The sequence below is a fragment of the Diceros bicornis genome, chromosome 21, assembly GCF_020826845.1.
Source record: "Diceros bicornis minor isolate mBicDic1 chromosome 21, mDicBic1.mat.cur, whole genome shotgun sequence".
NCBI classification, from domain to species: Eukaryota; Metazoa; Chordata; class Mammalia; order Perissodactyla; family Rhinocerotidae; genus Diceros; species Diceros bicornis.
In genome coordinates, this window is record NC_080760.1 from 48,507,338 (window position 1) to 48,524,953 (window position 17,616).

At 48.2% G+C, this 17,616-nt stretch overlaps 1 protein-coding gene across 7 annotated transcripts in view; it reads right to left on the reverse strand.

Moving 5' to 3' along the window:
- The window catches only part of ZFAT (zinc finger and AT-hook domain containing), a 203,333-nt gene that overhangs the window by 131,080 nt on the left and 54,637 nt on the right, over positions 1 to 17,616 (reverse strand). The window lies entirely within an intron of this gene.

Consider the following 17,616-nt stretch of genomic DNA (forward strand, 5'->3'; position numbering starts at 1 on the left):
AGCTGCCAGGGGCTTCTGGGAATGGTTTTCTTCCCTAAGAAGGAAAGAAATGTCCCTCTTCTTCAGCTGGGCATTGCTACACCCACTGCCTGGAACTCAGGCAACCACCAGCAACTACAAGAGATCAAGCAAAAGACCAGGTCAATGCCATGAGGATCATGAAAGGAAAGATGGATCCTGGGACTGTGACGGCAGCGCTGCGCCACTGAACCAACCCTGGAACCACTGATCCCCACACATGCGTTACGTAAGAGAATGGACATGGTCATTTTCCAACTTGTTTTTAACTGAGGCCTCTACTGACAGTATCTTGACTAACACACTCTCCAAACCATTCTCCATCTTGACCCTAGAGTGCACATTTTAAAATCCAAATCTGACCCTGTCACTTCCATGCTTAAAACTCTTTAATGGCTTCCCTCTCATCTCCATTAAGAGAAAGTACTAGATCAAGTCCTCCAAGATTTGCCATAAATCATCTCTCCCACCATCCCCACACCCTCAAGGCCATGACTCCCAAGCACACACCCACGTGTACTCCTCTGCTCATCCCTCTGGGCTCCAATGATACTGAACTACACGTTGACCAACCACCCCAAGCTGTCTATAGCCTCGACCTTGCACACAGGTCCATGTGATGTGTAACACCCCAATCCACATGTCCCTGCTTGTCCAAATGACAAACCGAAAGGCAGCTCAGATTTACACACACACACATATCAACAGTTGGACTTCCCACACTGCTTTCTAATTATCTGTCCAGATGCCTCTTGTGTACTGTGACCTCCCGGAGGTTAAGTCCATGTCTTCTTGTTTTTTTTCTTTATTTGGTGAGCTAACATCTGTTGTCAATCTTCCTCTTTTTGCTTGAGGAAGACTGTCCCTAGCTAATACCTGTGCCCATCTTCCTCTATTTTGTATGTGGAACACTGCCACAGCATGGCTTGATGAATGGTGTGTAGGTCCGCGCCCAGGATCCAAAGCCGCGAACCCCCAGGCTGCTGAAGTGGAGCACGTGAACTCTAGCACTATGCCACCGAGCCAGCCCCTGTCTTCTTGTTATTTTATTGAGCCTAACATAGGCCTATACCAGATAAAGGGTGTAACCTAGACAACAAAGAAGACCTGCTCTGTTGTGCTCAAAATTTGAAGCTAGGACCAATGAACAGAAATCAGCAACAGATTTCAGCTGCGAGAAAGAAATTTCCAACAGTGAGAGCTGTCCAACAGGGAAGGTGTGGTTTTTAGAGATGTGTTTCTGAGGAAGGTTTCCAAGAAAGCTTCAAATACCATTTGCGATGCTGTGGGAAAGACTCTGAATCACAGGGGAGGGCAGACTAGACAACCTCTGCATCTCTAAATGCTAAGACCCTCAGCTACAGGGATATGGAGCTCCTACTTAAGGAGGATGACAGGGAGAAAAGAAGATGAAGGAATGACCAATATGAGACAGTAAAAGAGAACGCCGAGTAAGACAGTGCGTGATAGAACAATGTACACCTTCTACCCTCCTTACCGCCACCAGCGTCTGGTCTGTGCCGTGTGGGTTCTGATTCTCCCCATTGCAAATGCCTATGTTGAGAGTGGGGCTCTCGTTGTGTCCCCATGGCCCACACCCGACTTTGCAGCAGCTACGGTGGACAGCTCAGACTTACCCTGCACTCCAGCATCCCACCTCAAGCTTGCACAGGGCATTTTTTAGCATTCTAGCTGAGCTCCTGCTGCCCAGAAGTGAACAAGGGTCAATATGGTGGGGGACAACCCACAACCAACAAGGGATGGGAGCCTGCGCATAACTGCTCTGGGCTCCTGACTTGGGGGACAATTCTGGGAGAGATCCTGGAAGAGTCAAACCCCCACTGACCACAGCAGTGAGCCCAATAACAAATTCTTGGCTCTGCTCCTTCCCTGTCCCACCCTCCCCACTCCCTCACTCCTGCTTCCCGAGATCCCCAACCCTTCGACTGCCTGCAGCCAAGGCTGCTTCCAGGGGAACATAAGCTAAGACTCTCCCCATTCAAGACTACCCCAAATGCACACCTCCAAGCCCCCAAGTCCTTCATCAACTCTCCGTGGCCTCACGCAACATGGATCCTCAGCCCATGCTAGCTACATTCCATTCTCCAGAGCTCCCAAAGTTTCCACACTGAGTTCTCCCACTGATTCAGGCACCACATGGAGGCACTGTACTGAGCAGCCTTAGAAATGATTCTTGGAGATGATCTTAATCAATTCCTTGAGGATGGAAGCACTATGCAAAGAACAAGGATCCCACAGAAAAAGTGTGTGCAATCAAGGAATAGCAAATAATTCCGGGTAAAACCCCGAGTATGAGAAGGGTGAGCCAAGAGGTGGAGGAAGGGCAGGGAGGGCCAGAGCATGAGACACCGGACTACAAATGCAAGTGTCTTATGGGGAGAAACAACAGGCTCTCTATCGCGTTCCTGCACGCCGTCTCGTCACAAGCCCCATGCCCAGCCCTATCACAGCTGGCACTACTACCTAGTTTTCACTCCCAGCAGCATTTCTAGCACATAGTAGGTGCTCAGTACTTGTCTGTGGAAAACAGGGAGGGTGGAGGGAAAAAGAGAAGGACATGTGAATAAAAGTCCTGTTGGTAACTTTGAGCTCACTCCCTTTTGGACACCGAAGTCCTCGTCTCCACTTGCCCTGCTTGTTCACGAATGTCCCTGCATCCTCCCTGGACCCCTCTTTGCACTTTTACGTCGCCTTTCTCCACTGCACCGCCTCCTGGGCCCAGCCCAGAAGTCATGCGGGGGCGCCCTCTCCCGAGCACCTCAGCTCACCTGCATCATGGCTTTCATGAGGTGACTTTAAATAGTCTCCTGCCTCCTCTAGTTACTGACTTTTTAAACTTTCTCACTTTTGCCCCCAGCTAATGTCTACATTTCCTCCAGATTCCTTTTCTTTTCGAAATTCAATAGCTACACGATGGGTTTCGGTCTCCACCTCAAGCATGGTTGCTGGTGGAGCTGTGCTGGGAGCATACTGCAGAGTGGCCGGCCCACACGCAGCAGGGCAGAGGGGCCTGCGAGTGGGAAGACAGGAAGGAGGCAGAGGGGGACACACTGTGATTCGGAGTTAGGTAGGCCAGCTCTGGACTCCACTCAACCACTTACAGTGGGACTTCAGAAAAGTGATTAATCACCATAAAATCCCTCATAAAAAATAAAATAATGAAATGGACCTCAAAGGATTGCTGTGAGAATTATATAACAAAATTTATGTGAAAGCCCTTGACACATATTAAACATCCCATTCATGTTCATCTTCTCTATCTTTTGGAAACATTTTTGGGACACTGCCCTGAAGACTCTTCAAACCACACTACATCTTCATGACTACTCTCCTCCATCTGTCCTAGCAGTCAACCCCGATGGGCACTTAGTCCATTCGGGCTGCTCTAAAAGTATACCACAGACTGGGTGGCTTCAACAGCAAAAAGTTATTTCTCACATTTCCAGAGGCTGGAAGTCCAGGATCAAGGAACGGCACACTAGGTGTCTGGTGAGAGTTCCCTTCCTGGTTCACAGTCAGCAACTTCTTGCTGTGTCCTCACATGGTGGAAGGGGCAAGGGAGCTTTCTGGGGTCTCTTATAAGGGCACTAATCCCATTTATGAGGGCTCTACCGTCATGACCTAATCACCTCCCGAAGGCCTCAACTCCTAATACCATCATCTTTGGGGGTTAGAATTTTAAGAGACAAATTTGAGGGGGGACATAAACATTCAGACCATGGCAGGCTTTATTTTAGAAACCATAAAGACCAGATGAAAATTAAGTTAGTTGCCAGAGACAATCTCTGAACAGAAGCTTCCCCACCTCTGCTCCTTGACATCTGGTGGTTCATGGCTCCATACAACCCTCTCAGAATGGAGTTTGCCTAGAGCAAGAGCCTGGCTCTCTATGGGGAGAAATGTGAGAAAGCCCCACCCTCACGTTCTCGCAATGAACAAAACCCTCCTCTGTTGGCAGTGTTTGAATTCTTTTAACATCTCTGCCATTCAAATTAAATAAATATATAACATAACATACTAGCTAGCATTAACAACAATTAAAATTAAAAATGTCTTAGGCAATGATACAGTAACACACTAACAACAATAGTAAAAAGCCTGGGTGCTAATCTAGATTCAGTGACACTGAAGATCCAGGGGCAGATGGGACATTGGGGAGTCATTTTGTAGAACTGCCCGTCATCAGGCAGTTGTTACCCAACCACTTCAAAGGAACGCTGTCTACACTACCTGTCAATCACTCCAAGGACAGCGACCCCACCACTGCAGCACATACACAGTTTGCACGGTGACAAAAACAAGCAGCCCTGCCCAACCCATCCTGGACAGACAGGAGGGCCCCCTGAGCTTTGAATGAATTGGCTTCAGTCAAGAAACTGTAGACAGTCTCAACCATGGCTACCATGAGTAAAGCCATCGCCGTGAGCTTTATAGGAAACATGCAGAGTGAAGAGCATTTTGAAGATAGCCACTCTGGTCCAGTGGCCGAGCAGACTAGCCCCTCTTGACCTTCTGCAAAGGCAGCAACAGAAGAGCAGCATAGTATTAAGCACGTCTGAGTCTCTCCCCACCTCCTACCCAGGCTGTCCTCTTCACCAGCCTCTCCCTCCACTCCAATCTCCTACCCTGGTGTTTTCGGACGTGATTATGTGTGGCATATGCTGCAGAACGAAGGAGAGAGCTGCACTTCTGGTTTCCAGTCTCTAGAGGTAACAGTGATTTAATCAGCATGGGTCCCACTGTTAGCATCCTTGGTCCTTTGGGAGTCGACAGAGAAGAGAATCTCAAGATCTCATGAGGAATCTCCTCTGCCAAGTCCTAGCTCTCAGCCCAGACTCCCCATCCAAACTATCCTAGGATATGTCTGCTCTTCGGGCATACTGTGGGGACACTCACTCACTCCAGACCTGACACTGCTGGAACTCAAGGCAAATTAAACCACCAGGCTCTGCGGACATGCTCACTTTCACGTGCAGAACTCTGCCTGGCTGTGACTGTGAAGGCCAAGTCAATGTGGGGTCTGACTTCAAGTCTGTCTCTTCAGTTTCTCTGCCTGCTTACTAGATACCCTCTCCTCAATCTGGTTAAGTATTCATGTCAAGTATTGCTCTTCCGAGAAGAGAATTTCTAATACCAAGTTCAACAATAATTCTTTACTACTTCATAAAACATTCTCTTTGTAAGCTTTCTTTTCTCGCTTTCCTCCAATTTCCAAATTTTCTCAGTGTCCTTCTTTACACAAAATATCATTTCTGCAAAGAAGAAAAAGCTAAGAACTTGGAAATTATCCAAGCACTGCAGAATTTATTTGTTCTTTATTAGCTACACACCTGAGTCCGTCTAACTGCAAAGCGAGCACTTCCCACTGCCCTCTCCTGCCTCTGATGGGCACAGGAGCAGAAGTTGAGACTAAGCACACATGGAAAGGAACTAACTGAACAGCTGGGCCCCACGGTGGGAGGTGGTGGTCGAGAGGCAAAGTCTAATATTGTCTTAAGGCAGCCGAGAGGACAGATGGGCCTGGCTGGTGGGCCGAGAAGTGACTTCCACGACCATCATTCTGCTTTCTCCATGGGGAAAGGTGCTCTGCTTAGAGGTGGCTCATGCACCACAGCACCTGACTGCTTCTAAACAACCAGTTCCCTCCTCCCCATCTCTCTCTGATGGGGCCCTGGTCTACCTGTGCAGAAGGCTGACTGAGGGAAGTAAAGGCTGGCATCTGACGGGTGCACCTCAGCTGAGTCCCCATAAGTGGGTAGAGGCCATTTGCTCCTAATCACTTTATGCAGATGACCAGCCCCACTTCACTGCCCTCCCGCCTGCCTGCCCGCACTAAAGCACACTGAGCAGTCGATCGCACAGCTGGCAACCCTGGTGCAACAGACTGCCACTCCAACCCCCTGCATCCAGGGCCAGGCACTTAAAGTCCCATTATGGCTTGTCGATGGCGTGCCCAGTTCCTCCGCTCTGCAGCCAAGCTACTTGCTATGAAGAGGCAATTCTTGGAAAGCGAAGAAAACTAGAATTTTGGTTCTGTTCAAACGGGTCAATGTCTATCTTTCCTGCACGGAGACAGACTAAACTCTCTGGCAATAAACAAGGCTGGCTAAAAGTGGCCCTCCTGAGATGGCAGGATACAGGCAGAGAGCCACAGCTGACACCCAGGCCCCAGGCTGATGCCGATGGGTAATCTGGATAATTTACTCAGCCTCCTTGCAGAGAATGTCCGGTTGAGCCTCTGGGCCTACACTAAGGGCCTGACAAGGAATGGCCCGCGGGTGGACGTCTTTTAATAAATACACCCAGTGTGGAAAATAAAGACACTGATGGAGCTGAGGGAAGGGAGTGCCCAGATCACACTCCAAATCTTCTAGATCCTGTCTTCAGGATGAACCATCTTCCCAATATCCTACTTCATATACATGTGTTAATCACACAATTAATTTTAAGGTAGTATTTTATCTTCAAATTGTATTAAATGTCTAAAATATCTTCACTGAGCTCTAGAAAAGACTCTTTATCCAAGAGAAAACAGGACGTAATTTTAGTGAGATCAATAGCTGAAATCTGTCTGAGATCTTAAAAGGCAGAATAGACTGGCTGCCATCAAACCCAACAAGGTCTTTATGGCCCTACCCTGGGTAGGCCAGCCAGGTTACAGGAAGGACCAGTGGTGATCCCATCAGCAACGCTGGGTTTCAGACTGAAACATTTGACAGTGATCTAAGCCTGCCTGGTATTTTCCTTCAGTTAATAATCATGAGAGGAAGATAAACTATATCACCATAGTAACACTACCCTATTTTCTGAGTGGCACGTTACAGTTTGCAAAGGACATTCGTCAACATTAACTAGCACCTGCAACTCTACTATTATACGCACCGTGTGCCTTTTTAACCAATCTTCTTATGTTTCACTTTTTTCTCCAAGGCTCTTATAAATGTGCTCTTCCAGAATACCAGGCCCTCAGCTAAAGAGCCGTCGTCCGTCAAATTGCACATCATGCTGCATCACTGTCTGAATCCGATTTGATTGTCACTGCATTAGGATGGTGGGTTTCAAACATTTTCTTCAGCAGAAGGACCTTTTTCAAGTGAATTCTTTAGGCAATGTCAATGTAAACAATCAATAAAAGAGTGTGACTTCTCTGGTTAAGGTGGGTGGGTCCACGCCAGCTCCCCTCGTCACCCCTCATACTGCCCTCCCTATCCCTCCATCCTCAGTCACAAGTGCCTCTGAAGAGCACTGGAAAAACCTTAAAACTACTGGATGAGGATGAGCAAGGGGCTGTGTCAAATACCACTTTAACTACAGTCACTGCTCTGAGCAGCCATGGTGGAGTTGAGGGTATATGAGCTAAAACCCAACCTCTGCCTTCCAGCTGGGTCAATCTGGAACTCTAAACTTATGGTCCGCATCTACAAAACAAGTCATTGTGAGGTTCAAGTGAGGGAGGGGTCACAGAATCATCTCGCACGGTGAAGCACACACAGTCAGCCTCAGGACACACTGGTCGAACGTGGGGCCGATGATTTCACACTTAAAGACACATGCACACGTCCAACTCAGGTCTGAGGCTGGAGTTACCGCTTCCTTATGGTTCTGTTTGGTTTGTGCTGATAAAGGAGAGCCCAGCGGAGTGCATCCCTCCCACTTCTCCCAGTCCTGTGTGTTTTGCCGAGTCACTGACGTTCTGGGAACTATAACTTTTAATTTCTTGACATCTGTGCATTATTACTGTTCAACCCCAGCGCATTAACATAATTCTTTATATTTCATTTCCTTTTGAAAAGACGGCATGTTAAAAAGCGATGACACTGCACAATGTGGAATGCAAACCCCAGCATGGAGCAGATTTCACAGGTGGGTGTGCAAGCCCCGTGGTGCTGAATGCCCCCACTCCTACAGCAGTGCCTGGCACCTCACACTCGGGGAGGTGTCCTGACTACAAAACTGGAGGCAGCGGTGCTTAAGGTGCAGAGACCAAGCATGTGTCCCATTTTAAGGGTAATGAGCAAAAATCCAGTGTACCAGGTGTTCTAGGAAGTTCCCATTTGCCCCTCCAGGCCCACCTTCCATCCTTCTCCAGCCAGCTCCCAGAGGCTGACCTGTAAGGGTCACACAGGAGCTCCATTACTCTCTGGCTTTCCATTGGGTTTGGCCAGTGGAGGCACCAGCAGGAGGTGGGAGGGAGCAGAGTAGGGGTGTGTGTTCATCCTCCAGGCTCCCTCCCTGCCCTGTCATCTCAGGTTCACATCATCCTCTACCAAAGGCCACAGCGCTCTCCCTTGGAGCGCAGGTGACGGCTCTCCCCTCCTGTCTCTTTACCTAGGGTGATAACAACTTGGTAAGTCTGTGCTTCCTTCAATTCAAGCCATTCCCAGCTTCCTCCAGGACCTAAACCTGCCCACACCTTTACAAATAATCCCTGTACTAAACTCTCAAGCTGCCAATGTGAGTGTGCCATCTGCACCCTGCCAGCTCCATGCAGTGATCCTTTCAGTCGTCTCTAGATGACTCCTCTTCCCATCCTCAATCTTATCTTGGTTCCCTCCCATTTCAAGCATCTTCCACTGACATGGCTCCTACTCAGGTCAGTACAAGGCACATTCCCAGGACCAATGACTCTTTATTCCGGCTTGGTCTCATTTAATTCCCTGCATCACTTACCATTGCTGACCCATCCTTACCCCCCCGTAAAGGCAGCCTTCCTGCTCTCCCAGCCCTCTAGATGCTCAGCAGCAGGGCCCTCAGGAGGCCGCCCTTGCTGTTCTGTTCTGCTTCCATCCAGTCCCCTGATGACCATCCACTTGTGCCCTCACCTGCTGAATGCTCAAGCCCAGCCCTCCTGCCGGCACCACACCCAGGTGTTAACATCCCCTTGGACTCCCACAGTCCACCAAACTCAACATGTGACCAGAACTAACTCATCCTCTTTCCCCCAAACCTGCCTCTCCCTTGGGTTCTTAAGATTAGCAGGGGCTACCCTCCAGTCTAACACCCAAGCCAAAACCTAAGCCACCTCCCACTCACTCCTTCTTGCTTTCTGCCCACTCCAACATCTGCGCAGGTCCTGGGAATCACACCTCCTCAACAGCTCTAGAATAGCTCCTTCTTTTCACCCCCACTGCCATTGCTGAATTCAGATACTATAGACCCTCAACTGGCCCTTGGCGCCAGCCTCCTACACCATCTCCACACTGACCATGTGTGGCCAGAGGGCTCCTCTGAGCCTTAACGAACGCTATTCCCTCTGCCAGTGCTGGCACTGCACATCTCTTCCCCTCTTCTCCGTCCTCACCTCCACCCCCACTCTTTAGAATATGAGGCCCATGTGGCCTGCAAACCTCTGCCCGAGCTCTCCCTGACCACCACCCTGCTCTCCCAGGCTGCTTCTGAAGCACCTTCTCTGAGCTCCCTTAAGGCCCTGTGTAACCTGTACGGGTGCTCATCATGCTTACCCCAAAGGGTCAGTGTCATTTTCTGCCCAGCCCACTAAACTCTGAGCCACTTTACTGTACACCCCTCTGTTTGCTCAACATCAAATAGCCAGCAACCACCACATGCCTGGTCCACAAACAGTAGGTGCTCAATCAATGCTTCTGATGAATTAATGAATGACCTACAGCGGGGGTTCAAAAATATTCCCATTTTTCTCAGCCCCTCACTACACATGCACACATACACACACGGGCGTGCACTCACACACACACCCTTAACTCTGATGAGCTTCTCTGACCTTGCTGAGAAAAATACAGCCCATCTGACACAAAATCTCTCAAGTAAGTTCCTTTTACCTCAAAATCTCCCTGCTCCTTGCTCACCATCCCCTCCTCTCCTAGAAGCTCCTTTGGGAGGGATGCTGCTCATTCCCTAACCCCACACTCCTAGCCAGCAGGATTTGCATCTGCGTTTTTACCCTTGAAATTACCCACAGGACTTCACAGAGTCCCATCACGTAATAACATTCAAACAAGGCAGGCTGGCTTGGTAATGGGCAGATGAAGAGTTAACTATACATGCAACCATACATTTGTAGAAATTACTTCATACGCATCCATTTATAATTAACACTGCACTAATATTCTAAAGTACCTATTCCAAATTGCCCAAGAACTAATTAAATCTCGGAACACCCTAGAGAGTCAAGTGTTATCAGCCACATTAATAAAAGGCCCAGAACAGTTGTCAGAACAGCAGACTGATAAGGGATTATGTTCTGGGACTCTGCCACCAATTCATTCCACACTGCTAATACAGCAGTTTAAGAAACTTATTAGCCCGCAATAATTCTATCTAACCTGCTGAATATGCCTTACTCTCGCTCTCACTCTTCCCTCAGGCTTTCTCGCATCTTCCTGCCTCTCCTGCTTTGAGGAAGGCCAAGAGAGTACCTGCTTCCAGCACAGTGTCCCCATAGAGAGACAGCTATGAAAATAAGCGTATGTAAGACAGGAGGGCTTCATCTTCCACAGGTCACACATTCTCACTACATACCAACTGCAGTGAACTACCCAGCATTCCTCAAATGCACCCGCATCCCTGCACCTGCAGGCTTTTGCATGAGCCATTACGAGAGAAATGCCTATCCCATGTCCTCCCCACCCCCCACAATGCCAAGTCATCCTTAGAGAGGGAGTTCATGGCCCCCTCTTCAGGAAGCCCTCCAGGATGCATCCCACGGATGGATGGTCCTGCCCTGCCCCCTGTGCACTGAGTTCACCCCTCCACCACCTTTTGTTATTTATTCACCTCTCTGTCCTCCTCCCCAGACATGCAGCTGCTCAAGGGAAGAGACTCGTCTTACTCAACTTTGATCCCCAAAGTCTAGCTTGGTGCCCAACAACAGCACAAGCCCAGTAAGCAGGAGGAAAAGGAGAAGAGAGTCTGCCACTGCAGGGATCTCACTCAGCCCTCTGCTTAGCTAGCCTCCTCGGCAGCCTGGAAGCACCAAGCACAGCAGCAAATGTGTCTTTAAAGGCTGTTGGGCCATGGGCCATGGGCCATGGGCCGCCCACTCCAGCTCTCCCCAGCTCTCAGGGCTTGTCACTGTGAAAGAAAGCACTCCTTTTCAAAACAGGGGTCATAACACATAGCAGCTGCTTGTCTTGGGGAACCATTAATTAGAGCAAAGGCCCACCGCGTCACAGGCTCCGTCAGACCCCATCAAGTCCCTCCATGCCAGACACAGTAAGCAGTCCATAACTTCAGATGGAAAAGGCAATGGGGCTGCTCCCTTGACTCCTGCACCCACAGAACAGGCTTCCACCACAGGGTCACTGAGAGCAGCACAGCCCCACGCTGGCCTCCAAGATGCTGAACAAGGATGTCTTCCTTCAAAAGTCCTGGCAAAAACTCCTGCTGGGGTGGGATTTTGTTAGTTCCTCCTCTCCCCTCCCTGCCCCCACCAGGGAAAAGGCATTGAGTGCCATTAGTTACCCAAGAGTCACAGCAAGCCAGCAGTAGGGAGAGTGAGGCACACAGTGGCAGCTGTTTCTGACTTATGTCACATGTCTCACATTGGGAGACTTAATTACTGACAGGGCCGGAGGTTTTCATTCAGGTGGCCCTCGGCCGGGCCAGGGTGGAGATTTGGAGGACCAGCATCCAGAAGATGGCTGGATCCACATGACAAGAGCTTGAGCTCAGAAGTCTAACGGACCTGGATTCATATAATCACTAGCTGGCCTCGGGCAACTTCCTTCGCCTAGCAGAGCCTCTGTTTCTTCCTCTAAGGGACGAGATGGCAGCACTACCTTGATGTCTGGCAGGAGGGTCAGAATAGAGCTCAGCACCCTGACAGCAGCTGGCACAGGTGGGCGCACAGTAAAGGAGGCATCATCATCACCGTGGAGCCCAGCTGGGGCCAGTAAGCATCACGGTCCCGCTGACCCAGGTCTGAGATTCTACAGACCTATGGGAAGTTCTGGACTGGCTCGCCTCTGGACATTTTGGAAGCAGGTACACACACGTCTGTAAAGATGAGCAGCCTGACCCATACCCAGATCTTACTCATCCAGTGCCCATCTCCAGGGCCTGCTGCAACTCCTCATGGGCTCAAGGCTGTAGGTCCTGCACTCTCTTCCTTCCCTAAACAACTCTGGTAATGTATCCTGTTATCACTTATCTGTAGTTCACTGAAAGTATCAGAAGCTACTAGAGTAGTAAGGTCACACGCAGATATCTCCACTCAGTAGACGTTTACCAGGGCTGCCTACACTGCAGTGCTGGCCTCGAGCAATGAGAAAGAGTTAGCTAGCTGGCTTAGGGGGTGAGGGAGGCCTTCCAGGAGGAAAAAGCTGCCTGCACAAAAGAATCCATGGGACAAGTGGGGCAAAAAGCACACAGAGGCAGTGGCCCTAGATGAAGCAGTCCAGTCTAAGGACAGGGTGAGATCCCTCCATGCTGGGGAGGGGAGGCCACGAGTGGACGTCAGCAGGAAAGTGACATGTCACCTTTGCATTTGACACCGCTCTGTGAAGAGAGGGCTGAGGGAGCAAGTCTAGAAGTGGAGCAACCAGTCCAAAGGCTGCTGCCAACAGTCCCCACAAGAGAGGAGGCCAGGCCTGGGGCAGGGAGGATGGTCAGGGAAGAGACTGGGCCTCGAGAATCGCTGGGAGGAGGCTTGCAGAACAGGCAAAAGGAGGAACTAAGGACGACTCACCTTTCTAGTTCAGATGACTGAGTAGCACGGGCAAATGAGAGGTAACCTGCACAGATAACCCTCAATACAGGTGAAAAAAATGACAGCCGAAACTCTAAATGTGAGGAGAGGGGGTAGAAGAAAAAGAGAAGCAAAGCAACCACTGAGTCAAGAAATGAACGGATGCCGGTATGGACGGCCAGTCGGACAGCCAGCAACACAGACATGGGGCCTCATCCGTGTCACCTGACCTGCTCCACGTAGAAAGGAAAACGGAAGTTATAAAACTCACTAACTTTGGGTTTCCTGTCCAGGAGACCCCCCACAGTCCCAGTTTCCACTCTATGAGGATTTGTGTATTCCCTCAGAAGATACTCACTGAGCATATACATCTGCCAGGCCCTGTTCAGACAGCAGAGATCGAATAGTGAAGTGAGATACCACACCAAGTAAGTTACCTGGTCCGTTTATGCCTAATCCACCAAGGAGGAGAGTCTGGCTCTGGATTTTGGCAAAGAAAGGGAGAGATGAATGATTCTATGCCATCTGCAGGGTGCCAGCCCCTGGTGAAAGTATGGGGTCCTGCCTGCTGAGCTATGAGCTCGTGGGGAGACAAACACACAGACCGGCAATTCTAACACAACTGGATGCACACAGCGCAGTGAAAGAAGCCTGGGCTGCGGGGAGGCAGAGGCTGAGAACATGGAAGAGCACACCAAGCCGAGCCTCACAGACGGGAATGAGGCTGGGATTTGAAGACGGGCAGGAATTTTCTGGCACAAGAGAGGGTTCCAGTATTCCATGGAGAAGAGACAGATGTGCAAAGGAAGAGAGATGTGAGGGGGCCTGCAGGCTCAGGGGCTGGAGATGAGTGGCATTATTTAGAGGGCAAAGGGAAGCGGGGCATTCCAAGCAAAACAACAACATACAAGAGACCAAGAAAGCACAGAGTATTGGAGCCTCTGGAAGTTCAATAGAGTTGTAGGTGGGCAATGTGGGAGGGGGTAAGAAATCAGGGAACGGGGCGGGGGGGCGGCAGCCAAGTCATACATAAACAACCCAGCAGGCACTTAAGGAGCTAGGGCTGTCTCTGAACAGGCGGGCGTAATGGCGGGCTGCCTTCACGGAAGGATGTGAACAGTCTGCACTTCAGAAAGATGGTTCTAGTGGTAGGGAGAGCCGTGGCTTCCACAGTGGAGGGCACACACCGGGATGCCTAAGACAATCCACTGAAATTCCGGAAGAAAATAGAACTCCTCTTTACCTTTCTTACCTTAGCCTTTTGAAACTTGTATTTTATGTACATTTTATAATGTCTATAACATATCAATACAGCAGTATATGTATTTGAGCCAAAATGCCTGCATTCCCATCCCAGGTCCACCACTTCCTACTGTGAGACACCAGAGAGGATGCTTGCCTCAGTGTCCTAATCTGTGAAGTGGGAATAAAAAAGAATAACCACCTGATAGGGTTTTTATGGAGAGGAATGAATTAATATTTGCAAGACACTCAGAATAGTGGCAGACCCATAGTAAGAATTCTATAGATGCTTATCCAGCTTAAAAAATTCAACTTGTTAGTAAATAAATGAATATTTATTGAGGATACGTTTGCAAATCACTGGTGTACATAGAGTGAATTGAAGTGTTAAGGGCAGACCAGAGGTGTTACAAGAGGCCATGTAAGAGATGATGGGGCCTGACCCAGAAGAATGACAGCAGGGATGGAGAGAAGGATTGGAGAAATATTTAGCAGGAAAAGTCAGCTGACTGTGGTAAGCAACCAGACAAGACAGGTGAGGGAGAAGTTTCCAGCTGAGACATCTGGAGGGTGGGGCCAGGCACCAAGACAGAATATGGGAGGACCATGTATAAGGAGCTAGACAATGAGTTCAGTACTGAACATGCCATACAGCTTCCACTGCTGGTGGGACACCCAAACGGAAGCACTGGTGTCGGGCTCCAGAGAGGGTCTGGACAAGGAGGATATGTGTAGGTCACCAGGACACAGCTGGTGGGGGAATCCATGGAAAAGAATAGGAAGCATGCAGTAGTCACTGGTGCCAGTCACCAAACAGTTCCAGTTCTCGTCCACCCTGGGCACACAGCGGGGTCACAATTCCTGGCCCTTAAAGTCGGGGGGCCATGAGATCAGTTCTGGCCAAGGAACTGCCTGGACAGAAATGACAGATGTCACTCTGGGCCAAGGGGAAACATCCAGGGTTCTCCCGCCTCTTGCACGGTGACCAGCTATGTTCAGGATGGTGGCTGCTCTCTCCCGTGGGTCCCTGAGTGAGCAGAGGCGCCTGAAGACCTGCAGTGGATGTGCAGCACAAACAAGAAGGAAAGCTTCATGATACTAGGCCACTGCGATTTGGGGGAGGCTTGTTATAAGGGCATAACCTGTTCTACACTGACTGACAGAATCAGCATCAGTTATGCGACAAGCAGAAGAGGAGGAGCTCACAAAGCAGGAGGGGCAGGAGCAGCAGGAGAGGCAGGGGCAGGTGGGGCGAGACGGGGTCACAGAAAGGGAATATTAACCACGCCAGGGCAAATCCCCACATTTCCAAGCATGCGGAAGACTGAGTGTGGCTCGAGACCCCTGCACTAGATGACCACCAGGATTCCACTCACCTGACTAGTGCAGAGATTAAGGGAGGGATTACAAGCCAGCAGAAAGAAACAGACATTACCGTTATCCATCTTTCCACAGAGAAGAGTTATATTCAGGGACCAACACGGCACTACCTTCCCACCTGCAAATTTTCAAACACGACTCACTCAAAACAGTTTTCAATCATAGCAGCTATTATCAAGCCAGCTGTTTTGCTAACGCAAATCTGGTAGATGGCTCTTGAAACGTTGTAAAAAATTTTCATGAAGATTATAGGTGCATAAAATAAATGCCATGTCTCCTCTAGGATGGATTTAACAAGAGTAAGATCGAATTTTTGCAACTCTCCTTGTATAAAATGACCACAGAAATAACAAGCTCAGAAAGGTTCCTAAGTCACTTTTATAAAGTTGACATATTGATTTCTGTAGGCTGCAAAATGTTTTTCAAAAACACCAGCTGCTCCACATAATGGCATTAAAAAAAAAAAATCTCTTTTCCTGGTTTCTTTTACTATTCAAATGCAGAATAAAATACATAAATGTTGAATACATATCAAAAGTGTTATTTTAACTTGCCATGGTTCAGTATAGGGGAAAAGCTTGTTGTTTTCTTCTAATTGTTTTAACAAGCTAAAGAGTCAAGGTCAGTTGTTTGAAATGTCACTAAACTGCTCCTTACAGAGCATGTATTAAAACAATTATGCGAGAATTTTCCAAATTGTAATACTGTGCTTGGCAAACCAGGGAACGTGGAGCATCACATGGATGTCAGCCACAAGGCAGCTGGGCATAAGGTCATTTCTGCATATTTTAGAGGCTTCAACACTAGCCAGAAAGGGAAAAACACCCAAAGTCTCTACCTTTCCACTTGGTATTTGTTAAAGTCTATTTAAGTCATTCAAATCAATGGAATACGAAGCCATTTTCTATGCAGCTCATTACTGGAGGAAGCTGATAATCTTATTAGAAAGGACTGTGCCTGTCGGCCACTGCAGAAGAGACTGCCTAATTAATTACAGAGTGGAAAATAAACATCGGGACCACACAGGGTAGAACTTTCATTTCTTATAAGATTAGAGAAAAAGCTGACAGAGGTACACTGAAACGAACAAAATCTACGTCCACGAAGTAGAAATGAGACTAGTTTTAAGACACACATGTGGCAGAGCAGGGCTGGCAGCAGGGCAGGAGTGGGGAGACGTGGGATGGTACCCAACCCTACCTCAGATGAGTTGTGTGACTCTGGATAATCATCATGTCTGGACCTTGACTTCCTCAATTATGAAATTTTGTGTAAAAAGGGGCATTTCTAAGCCAATCTTAAAAGGTCACATACTATGTGATTCATTTGATATAACATTCTCGAAATGAAAAAATTACAGAATTAGAGAACAGATGAGTAGTTGCCAGCAGTGGGGCAGGGATGACTATGAAGCAGGAACACAAGGGAGATCTTGCTGGTGATGGAACAGTTCAGGCTCCTGACTGCAGTGGTGGCTGCACAAATCTACAGGTGTGATAACACAGAACTACACACACACGTTATGTCACTGTCGATGCCCTGATTTTGACATTCTGCTACTGTTATGTAAGAGGTACCCACTGGGGGAAACGGGGTCAAGAGTACATGAGACTTCTCTATACAATCTTTGCAACTTCCTGTGAAGCCATAATTATTTTCAATACGAAGTTTTACTTTTTAAAGGGTTTCTTAGACTTTGAACGAGATCCTTACTATTTTCTCTGTGGACACTATGATTTGAAATATTTTATCTAACAAATTGCATGCATTAAGATAATTCCTTTGCCCACATTTATTGATCAAATATATATATAATTGTCTTCACAACTTTCACAAAAATACAATTTCCAGATGAATCAAAGATATAGGTAAAAAAATGAAACCATATAAACAGAGGAATATAATGAAGCATGCTTTTTATTACTTTGTGGTAGAGATAAGTGTGCTAAGCTATGATAAAAAAAATTTTAAAGAAATATTTGACAGTAGCAACAATATAGATATTTAAAACTCCAGTAAAATGCAAAAGAAAAAAAGGCAATGCTACAAATGAAATTCCAAGACAAATGATCAAGTGTGGAAAATATTTTCAGCATCTATGGCAATCCAAAGGTGCATTAAGTAAGGGGGATGAACGAGGAAACCCCAAATCACACACAAACACAAATCCCTAAGAATCTGTAACGAGAGAAACCACCAGTGACCAAGTAGACGCAAATGAAAATAAAGAACATCATTCGTATAAGAGCTTGGCAAGGATAAAGACTGACACAACCCAGGATAAAGAGGAT